This window comes from Amblyomma mixtum, chromosome 3, assembly GCF_055824585.1.
Source record: "Amblyomma mixtum isolate Tamu chromosome 3, ASM5582458v1, whole genome shotgun sequence".
Classification (NCBI taxonomy): Eukaryota; Metazoa; Arthropoda; class Arachnida; order Ixodida; family Ixodidae; genus Amblyomma; species Amblyomma mixtum.
This window is the reverse complement of record NC_143014.1, coordinates 252,224,090-252,232,534: the sequence shown is the minus strand read 5'-3', so window position 1 is coordinate 252,232,534 and position 8,445 is coordinate 252,224,090. Positions and strand designations below refer to the sequence as shown.

Genomic DNA, 8,445 nt, shown 5'->3' with positions numbered 1-8,445 from the left:
GCTTGCTGCTTGGTGTCGCCCTTCTCGGTGGCGATATAGTTTCGAATCCATGTCAACAAGATTTTAACCGTTTCAAGCGTAGATAAATCTTTCTGTAAGCTGTGTGTGTTTAGTTTTATATAAAATTTACATAAAAAATGCAGTTTGTTCACTTTTTTATGACGTTTCTTAGTTCATTTTTAATTTTAAAAATTTGTGCACCATTGGGTCATTTGGCGTTGAAGTCGGCAGAGGTTGCTTGCTACGCGCGGAAATTGGACGCGCTGAATGTTTCTGTGTGCTCCTTGCTTCGCGATCGTTGTCACTTCTCGCTGCTGTTTGAACTCTTACCACGATATCTTTTAATACCAGCGTGCCGCTCGAATGTGAGCTTCGTTCTTTGCAAAAGTAAGTCATTTTCAATTTCTTTTGTGTGCTGAAAGCATAACCCTTACTGACGCTGATATGCTCGGGGATCGGGACCAGGGTCTTCACCGCATTAGGACGAAGCAGCAGCCTACGAAGGGAAGCCTTCGGGAGGAATAGCAAGCTTGAAGGTTTATTTTACATAATTACAAAACAGCAAGTATACCAAAGTCAGAAAATGGGAGGGGATGATCTGGCACACCGCATATTGCTGCTTAAATGCAGTTCACATTCCCCAGGCACCCAGCTAGGGAATCTGATCCCTGGTTGAGCGTCGAATGGGCCGCTAGCGTCTTCTTAGGCTCCGCCCTCCCCACGTGGCCGCGCACACCGCACAGACACACACACACACGGGCAAGGAGGAACTTGGCGTCTCTCAGTCGCGAACTGTTTGGTTTGCCGCGGGCCTACCAGGCCCAAAGGTCGTTGCTGCTGTGTGATGATCCTGATCGATGGAGACGCGAGTGCTGACGGGTCACACCGGTGACCTCTTCAGGGACAAATCAGCCGTGTCGCCCCTCCGCTTTGTCGGCTCCTCAGGGCGCACGCGGGCAATGAGTTGGCAGCGCCGTCGCCTCCGCCGTCGCCGCCACTGGGTCTCTTCCGTCGGTCCACGGGCAGTCCGGGAGAAACACCGCACTCAGCCTCTCCGGCGAAGAGGATTAGACGTCTGAAAATTTGGCGTGTTTTATCGTTAGAATTTTGTGGCTCAGGCAACTTCAGCCAAAGTGAAAGCCTCGTGCGCCTTTAGTTTGCCGTGAGCGTTAGCCACAGAGTAGCGGCAACGACGAATCGGTGATGAAGCGAGAGGGCCCGCTTCGAGAGGCGCCGCCATGTTGGCCGAACGTAAAGCGGCTTTCGGGCGCACGCTATTTCGCCGATTTAGCGTTAGCGTCGCCCGCTCACCTTAAGACCCAAGGGCCGATAGCGTTCTGCGCATGCGCAGTAGCGACCCGCTATTCCCCTATGACCCAAAGCGATAGGGCGACGCTATACTAAAACTCTCTAGTGTCTCTTTCGTCTCCCCCGAACAGCAGCGCTTTCGGCCGCAGTGGCCTGATGGCGCCTGACTGGCTCGTTTGTTTCCGCTGGCTGGGCCTCGAATCACGACAACGCTAAGCCGCTATTGCGCTTGGTAGAACCTTTGGCTTGTGTTTCATTACTCTGATGTGCTAATCACAAAGTAGTATCAGCCAGTGTTTTACGAAGTGCAGTTTACTGTAAGATGCATTAAAAACGTGAGTTTGCATCTGTTTGAGCGTTCGACAGGCTGCTCTTACATAATTATTGTCCTTTATAACCTGGTTTCTTGAAGAAAGTTGTCAGGAAATTTGAACCATAGCAAAATCAAGCGTCATCATTTGTGCTGACAACGTGACAGAGCTTCAAAGTGGTCAGCTAACAAACACGGGTATACGAAAGGCACAATTTTTTCTGCGCATTGTTAGGAGTCTGCTTAATTGCATATGGCAAGATTTTGTTAATAATTATAATATTTTTTCAACAACTCTCTTCTAGCCTCCTGAGTGTTTCAAATGAACCTACTGTGATTTCCATCAGTGACATTCGTGTGAACAATCGTTTGGTCATGCTTATAATATCGCGATAGAATGTGCAGCATTCATCACCGTGAATTAATCATGAATCTACTTGCTGTGGCTGTGTGGCTTTGGCGTTCGCCTGCCGATCCCAAGGTCGCGGCTTGTTCGACACCAGCCGCGCTAGCCGTATATGGATAGAGTCGAAGTGCAGAAACGCCCGTGTGTTGTGCGAAGACAGACCCGTAGTGGTCCAAACTAATCTGAAGCCCTCCACTCGTGCCTCGTAGCCCATGTGTCACTTAGGGACGTTAAACCTCGCAATTAGAATTCACAAGTAGTCATGTAGGGGAAGCTGCATTGGTTTCATTAAATTCAGTGACTGCATGCATAAACCAAGCAAAACAACAACTCCAAGTACACATTGCTGATGGCTTGTTTTGTTGCAGGTGACGATGAAAATATGAAAAAAATACTGTATCGAATAATTATGACTGCCTGATTTTACGTCCTTTGTGCAGGGCTGCCTTAAGCTATTTATTTTTCTGTTTTCCCTTTTATGAGCCTAAGTTCTACAGGTTATGCAAGTTTTGATTTTTGTCTTAGGGTTGCAGTTATCAACCGAGTCTAAAAATAAAGTAACTGAGAGAATCTTTGCAATCCGCGTCCATACTGCATGGACTTGTATAGCTTTTGTTTCCTTAAGATTGAGGGCTTCGGCGCTAGAGTAGACGACCCAGCGGTGCTGCCCTGTGTGTGTGCTGGCTGTTTGACGATGCATGAAAGTGGCCTCTTGGTAGGCAGGGTTCCTTGAATTGTTTGGCAAACCGTTGAGCCTTGCACACCTGAAGTTGTCTTTGCTTCCCTTAGTACATTTCTTTTCGGGCACAGGCTGTTCAACATTTTCAGATGATCTCCTGGCCTGCTCAACTTCTAAAGGTCTGGTAAGCACTCTTCACAGCTTATACTGTTTTTCTTTTACTACACGCTTTCTTGTAGAGGTGCAGGCTGTTTGCTAAAATTTGTTTCAAAGTCCAGTTTTTTTTCTTGACCTGACCTTTTGGCTTTCTTAGGCCTGCTACAGCTGGCCAGAAGAGCAAGGGCTTGGGCTAGTTTCATACAGATTGATTGCGGTGCCTTGTTCATGGCTGTTGCATCTCACCGTATGTATAAATCACATGGAAGAGCAAACGAAGAACCCAAGCCATTTAATGTTGATGGCTTATTTTGTTGAAGGCGAGAGGAAAACATGGGAGTTAACTATATTGTCATCATGAGGTTTAGGAGATCATTTGTATGCGACTGCTCTGTGGTAATTTATCCGTGTTTTTTTTAATTTAGATTCCTTGTGCCTGAAGCCTGTGTAAACATTTTGCGTACTGCATGAGGTCTGCTGCTATTGCCCAGGGGATAAATAAAGTAGCTGAAGGGATGATGTGCGAATACAGCTGCATTAGTGCATTGGCCATTTGTATAAGATTTGCTTCAATCGGCACTGAAGGTTCCAATAAGAAAGTGATTTGAATCAAGGTCAGATTTTAGTATGTTCCTTATTCTCCTGGACCTCAGCGCTACTGCTCTCTTTGTGTGCAGGCTGCTTCAAGTTTTCTGAAATCGCTTGACTGGCTGGCAAGCCAGGTTGCGGCTGACATAGTCCTTGCTTCTGCTTGCGCTTCCCCACTTAACCCAACACTGTTCTATCATACTGTCACGTAGTGGTGACTGCAGTCCGGCGAACAGGAACACAGCGAGAATGTCTTCGGAACGAAACTCTTTATTCGGGCTGACTTGCGCCTGCAAAGAACTGAATCACTCGGCGGCGGCGTAGCAACAAGCGTGCTCGGCGGTCGTCGAACAGATGTCACAGTCGGCCGTGCTCTTTTTAAAGCTGATAGCGAACCTACGAGATAAAGAGTCGAAGGTTCTAGAACTTTCTGGCACAAAGTAGAATGGGCTCTGCCTGGATGCGATCAATCGAGATAATTCTAGGCGCGTCTTGAGTCACAAACGAAGTGTAAAGCGGCGTGCCGGCAGCCTTGAAGCATGAACAAATAAACACAAAAAACAAACGCTACAAAGATTCGCGGCGTTACTCCCCTCTCAAAGAAGCATCGACTCGATGCTTTAGAACATATTGCGGCTGTCAACAATCAAAAACGGATTGTGCAAAAATAAGCACCGAATGTGGAAACACGGCGTCCTTTAGCGTGCATGATAGGGCTTTAGGCGTACGACATGGACTACTTCGGGTCGTACGCGGCGTCGCTGGGATGCAGTCATTTGGTCAGGGACGACTTCATAGTCCAATTCACCTAGCCGACGAAGAACCTTGTGCGGGCCGAAATTGCGTCGCAAAAGCTTTTCGCTCAATCCTCGGCGGCGAATGCGCGTCCAAACCCAGACTCTGTCTCCTGGCTTGTATTCCGCGTTGCGTCTTCGTAGTTGTAGCGTGTGGCGTCGGTCCGCTGCTGGTCTTTGAACCTTAATCGGGGCTTCTTCTGCGCGTTGTAGGTAGGCGGCGACGTCGACGTTATCTTCATCGGTAACGTTCGGCAGCCTCTCTGCCATGGACGAGCCTAAAAGGCGTCATCTGGGTGGTCTCCTGCACTGCGGTGTTGTAGGCGAAGACTACGTAAGGCAAGATGACGTCCCAGGTCTTGTGTTCGGCATCGACATACATGGCGAGCATATTGCCGAGAATCTTTGTAGCGTTTTTTTTTTTCGAAACGAAACTCTTTATTCGGGCTGACTTGCGCCTGCAAAGAACTGAATCACTCGGCGGCGGCGTAGCAACAAGCGCGCTCGGCGGTTGTCGAACAGAATGCCCGCCACAGTCGGCCGTGCTCTTTTTAAAGCTGATAGCGAACCTTCGAGATAAAGCGTCGAAGGTTCTAGAACTTTCTGGCACAAAGTAGAATGGGCTCCGCCTGGATGCGATCAATCGAGATAATTCTAGGCGCGTCTTGCGTCACAAACGAAGTGATAAAGCGGCGCGCCGGCAGCCTTGAAGCATGAACAAATAAACACGAAAAACAAACGCTACAAAGATTAGCGCCAATATTTTTGAGACATTCAAATAAAAATTACACCGGTTCACTTTTGAATCAAGAGTTCGTTTTTTCCTACCACATTCTCAACCCCTATTAACCAATACATCAATTATGAACATAAAGGGAAGCTGGCTGTCATTCTATTATTTTATTATGCCCCTCGTTCGTATTCGTGGTGACTCTGGCATGTTTGGTACAGCCGACAAGACGTACTGCAACTCACTTTCAAGCCCTAATCGGTCCCCGCTTGAGAAAAACCTTTCATATGAGACTTGCTTGGCAACTGATAAAAGTGGCATGGGATCTTTAGAATTGTATTCCAAGTGTAATTAATATATGCCTAATTTTTTCCTCATTTAGTAAAGGCTCTTGCTTGGTGAAGAAATAATTTTGCTCATTTATGACTAGAACAAATAAACACAAAGGAGGACGTTCACATGAGCTGTGAACATTGCCCCTTGTGTTTCTTCGTTCTGTCCCGGTTGCACAAAGCTTTTTTGCCAATAAAGCAATTGTGTTGGGTTTAGTGGCGCATAAGTAGGAATATTGCTTACTGCGAAATGTTATAAAATATGTAAAATAAAAGTGGTGTAATGTACCTAAAAGTTAGTTCACACTGTGTAGTGATGACAGAGGACAAGAACTGGACAACTGCCTAATTGCACAAGTAGTAGAGGTCGGGTGACCTCAGCGACCATCCTTGCCTGGGCAAGGATCTCGAGGCTCCCAAAACATCGAAGTCCTCAGCCTTCTTCTCGGGAAGGAGGAAGTTACTGTTGTGTGGGTTAAGAAGTCGGTTAGAATAAATTCCCTATGATTTATTAAATCTGCATTTAAAAACTTAACGAGCATGGTAAGTCAAGAATTTCCTATTCACCCAAGAGCAATTTCAGGTGTAAAGGTATTCTTCGTTCATTGTAAAATAGAGCAAAATATTTTTTTCTCAATGTTTCTAGTTTTGCGCACGAGAATAAGATCTTTACTGTGAGTTCATCTCCAGATTTTTCACGCAGGAGTTTGCGTCGTTTTCTCATTAGAAAATTATCTGGCAGGTGCATGTGTGCAATGCGGAGACGACATAGATTACTTCTCTGCAATTTCACTGATGCCGCCATGATTTCTATTCACCCAAGATGGGCTTCACAAAGTGCAGTTTGTTGATTACTTCGTTTACCCAAGTCACGTGCCATTTATCTTTCAATTTCATGTGTATGAATTTCATGCAGTCTCTATGGGACATGTCGACTTTCCTGATTTCACAGCTGCGACGTCTTGAAGCACATGTGTGTGCTGTCATTTTCCTCCGTGACGGCGTGGCTCGTGGCCCAGCAGAATCTAATCACGTAACCTCGTGTTGCGAATTTTAGTACGAAAGCACTTCTAACCTACCACCAGCGATTTCTGCGATGTCTCACGCGAAGAAAATGAAGCCTCAGATAGGGTCAGTAAGGGAATGGGTGTGCATTGCATTGGACCAAGCAAAGCTCAATTTTTGGGATGGCCCTGTAGCACAAGAATGGGAACACATGCTATGCCATAGCCTCTCCCAAACAGGGTTAAGGCCACCCGAAACTCCACCTTTGAGTCACCTTCCGCGATTTCAAGACATGTGAGACTCCAAGCAAAGCTCAATTCAGGATGGCCCTGCAGCATAAGGATGACGATGCATGGTATGGCACATGAGGCGTATCCCGAAAATGGCTAGGGCACGCAACATTTGCCCTTGGAATGACCTTCGCCGAATTTGACTGCCGTTGAATCTGGGTGTGCTCGTGTGGAAGACAGTCTTCACCTAGTTTCAAAAAGAAATTAGCCCACCTCCGAAAATGGGGTGCGCCCACCCCGAACATTTTGGTGGCCCTCCCCCAAAACTTGAAACTTGATTTGACACGCGTTCGGAACCAACCTGGGACACCCAAAAAATGCTCTTGGCCCACTCCCGAGCTTTCGATAGCCTACACCAAAAAATTTGAAAATTGAGTTGACCCACATTGGGAACTGACTTGAGACAGCCCCAGAATGAGTTTCGCCCACCTCGAACATTTTTTAGTTTTCCACAATGCTTTCAGAGAATATTGCATGCTTAGCAATGCTATTCCACCACCCATTTTTTCCCTCCACTATACGTGATGCTTCTGATTCGAGGTTCGACAGCATTTCTCGAATGCAGTGTATAAAGCAGGCTCAATGAATCAGAGTGGATTATGCTGGTTTCAATACTTTGATTAATTAATCTGCCTATAGCGACACACAGCCTAACATGGAGCAGTGAAATTTGATGCACTCTTCGACAGTCTCTATATTTTTTATTTTCCTTGCACCGTATCCATCGCGCCATATTTTAAAGATTTTCAGCCAGCTGGGTAAAGTTCTGTGTAGAATTTTTTTTTTCTTTAAGAACCAAGTAGTCTTGTACAATGTGTTCATGTGGTATTTTTTTTAACAAAAGTGTTTTAGTGTGCAGTCACACACAGCGAGAAGGCTGCAGAACTGCAGCAATGGATCGTGTTTTGGAGCAATTTATCTTCAAAGCGTAGACACGTATCTTCAAAGCACAAAAAGAAACGTCTTATCCATTGGGGTTTATTGAGGTTATCGTTCTCCTCTCTGTGAGGGGCCGCTCGTTTGCTCTGACAGAAAGGCCAGTTACGGGGGATGTTTTCTATGTTCCAGTTGAGAGACAGAAGCCAAGGTTTTGCATCAGATCCAGTCGTTTAAGACAGGATGGTCTCGCTGAACCATGGACTGCACATCCATAATCTAAGGCAGAGATTACTACACAGTGGTAGATTTGTGAAATACATGTTCCATCTGATCTGCAGTGCTTTCGTGAGAATACAATGAGAACGTTCAGGGATAGCGAGGCCTTCTTTTTGAGACCACTTATATTGGGCAGGAATCTTAGCTTTTCGATAGGTGTAATGCCTAGGAACTTGTATTCAATTTCACAGGTAATTCGGTTTAGTTCAGGTGTAAGGTGGTGTCACCTTGTAGAACTTTTGAGCGAAAAAGAAGAGATACTGTTTTCAGTGTAGAAAACTGGAATCCATTACTATCTGCGCATGTCACTAATTTGTTTATTGTATTTGTCTCTTGTCTGATACTATGTTTGAGGACATGCAGGATGTTTGATGATCCTCAATATAGAATACATAATGGACCTAGTGATTATTAATTCCAAATCATTACATAGCTCATGAAGCGCAAAATGGCATTCTTCACGACAAAATGGCATTCTTCATGACAGGTAGTCCTAAAACCCACGTGACCTCTTGACGTCATGGCAGTGCTTACACCATCAGGAAAGAAAGTGAAATAAATTTCTTGACTAAAATCTCTCCCGACGTGGGTTACGAATCCATACCGGGACTGGCTTCGCTAGCCACTTGATTCGAGCGCTGCGCCATTGCCGCAGCACAAAACACCGGGCGCTAAACTACCAGTCTCTCGAA

At 45.9% G+C, this 8,445-nt stretch overlaps 1 protein-coding gene across 1 annotated transcript in view; it reads right to left on the bottom strand.

The window, feature by feature from the left end:
* Positions 1 to 686: 686 nt before the first annotated feature.
* LOC149354355 (uncharacterized) overlaps positions 687 to 8,445 on the bottom strand; it is a 61,191-nt gene continuing 53,432 nt past the window's right edge. The window contains exon 5 of the transcript XR_016291310.1: positions 687 to 1,075. The gene's annotated coding sequence lies outside the window, so the exon portion shown is untranslated. The remainder of the gene's footprint in view (positions 1,076 to 8,445) is intronic.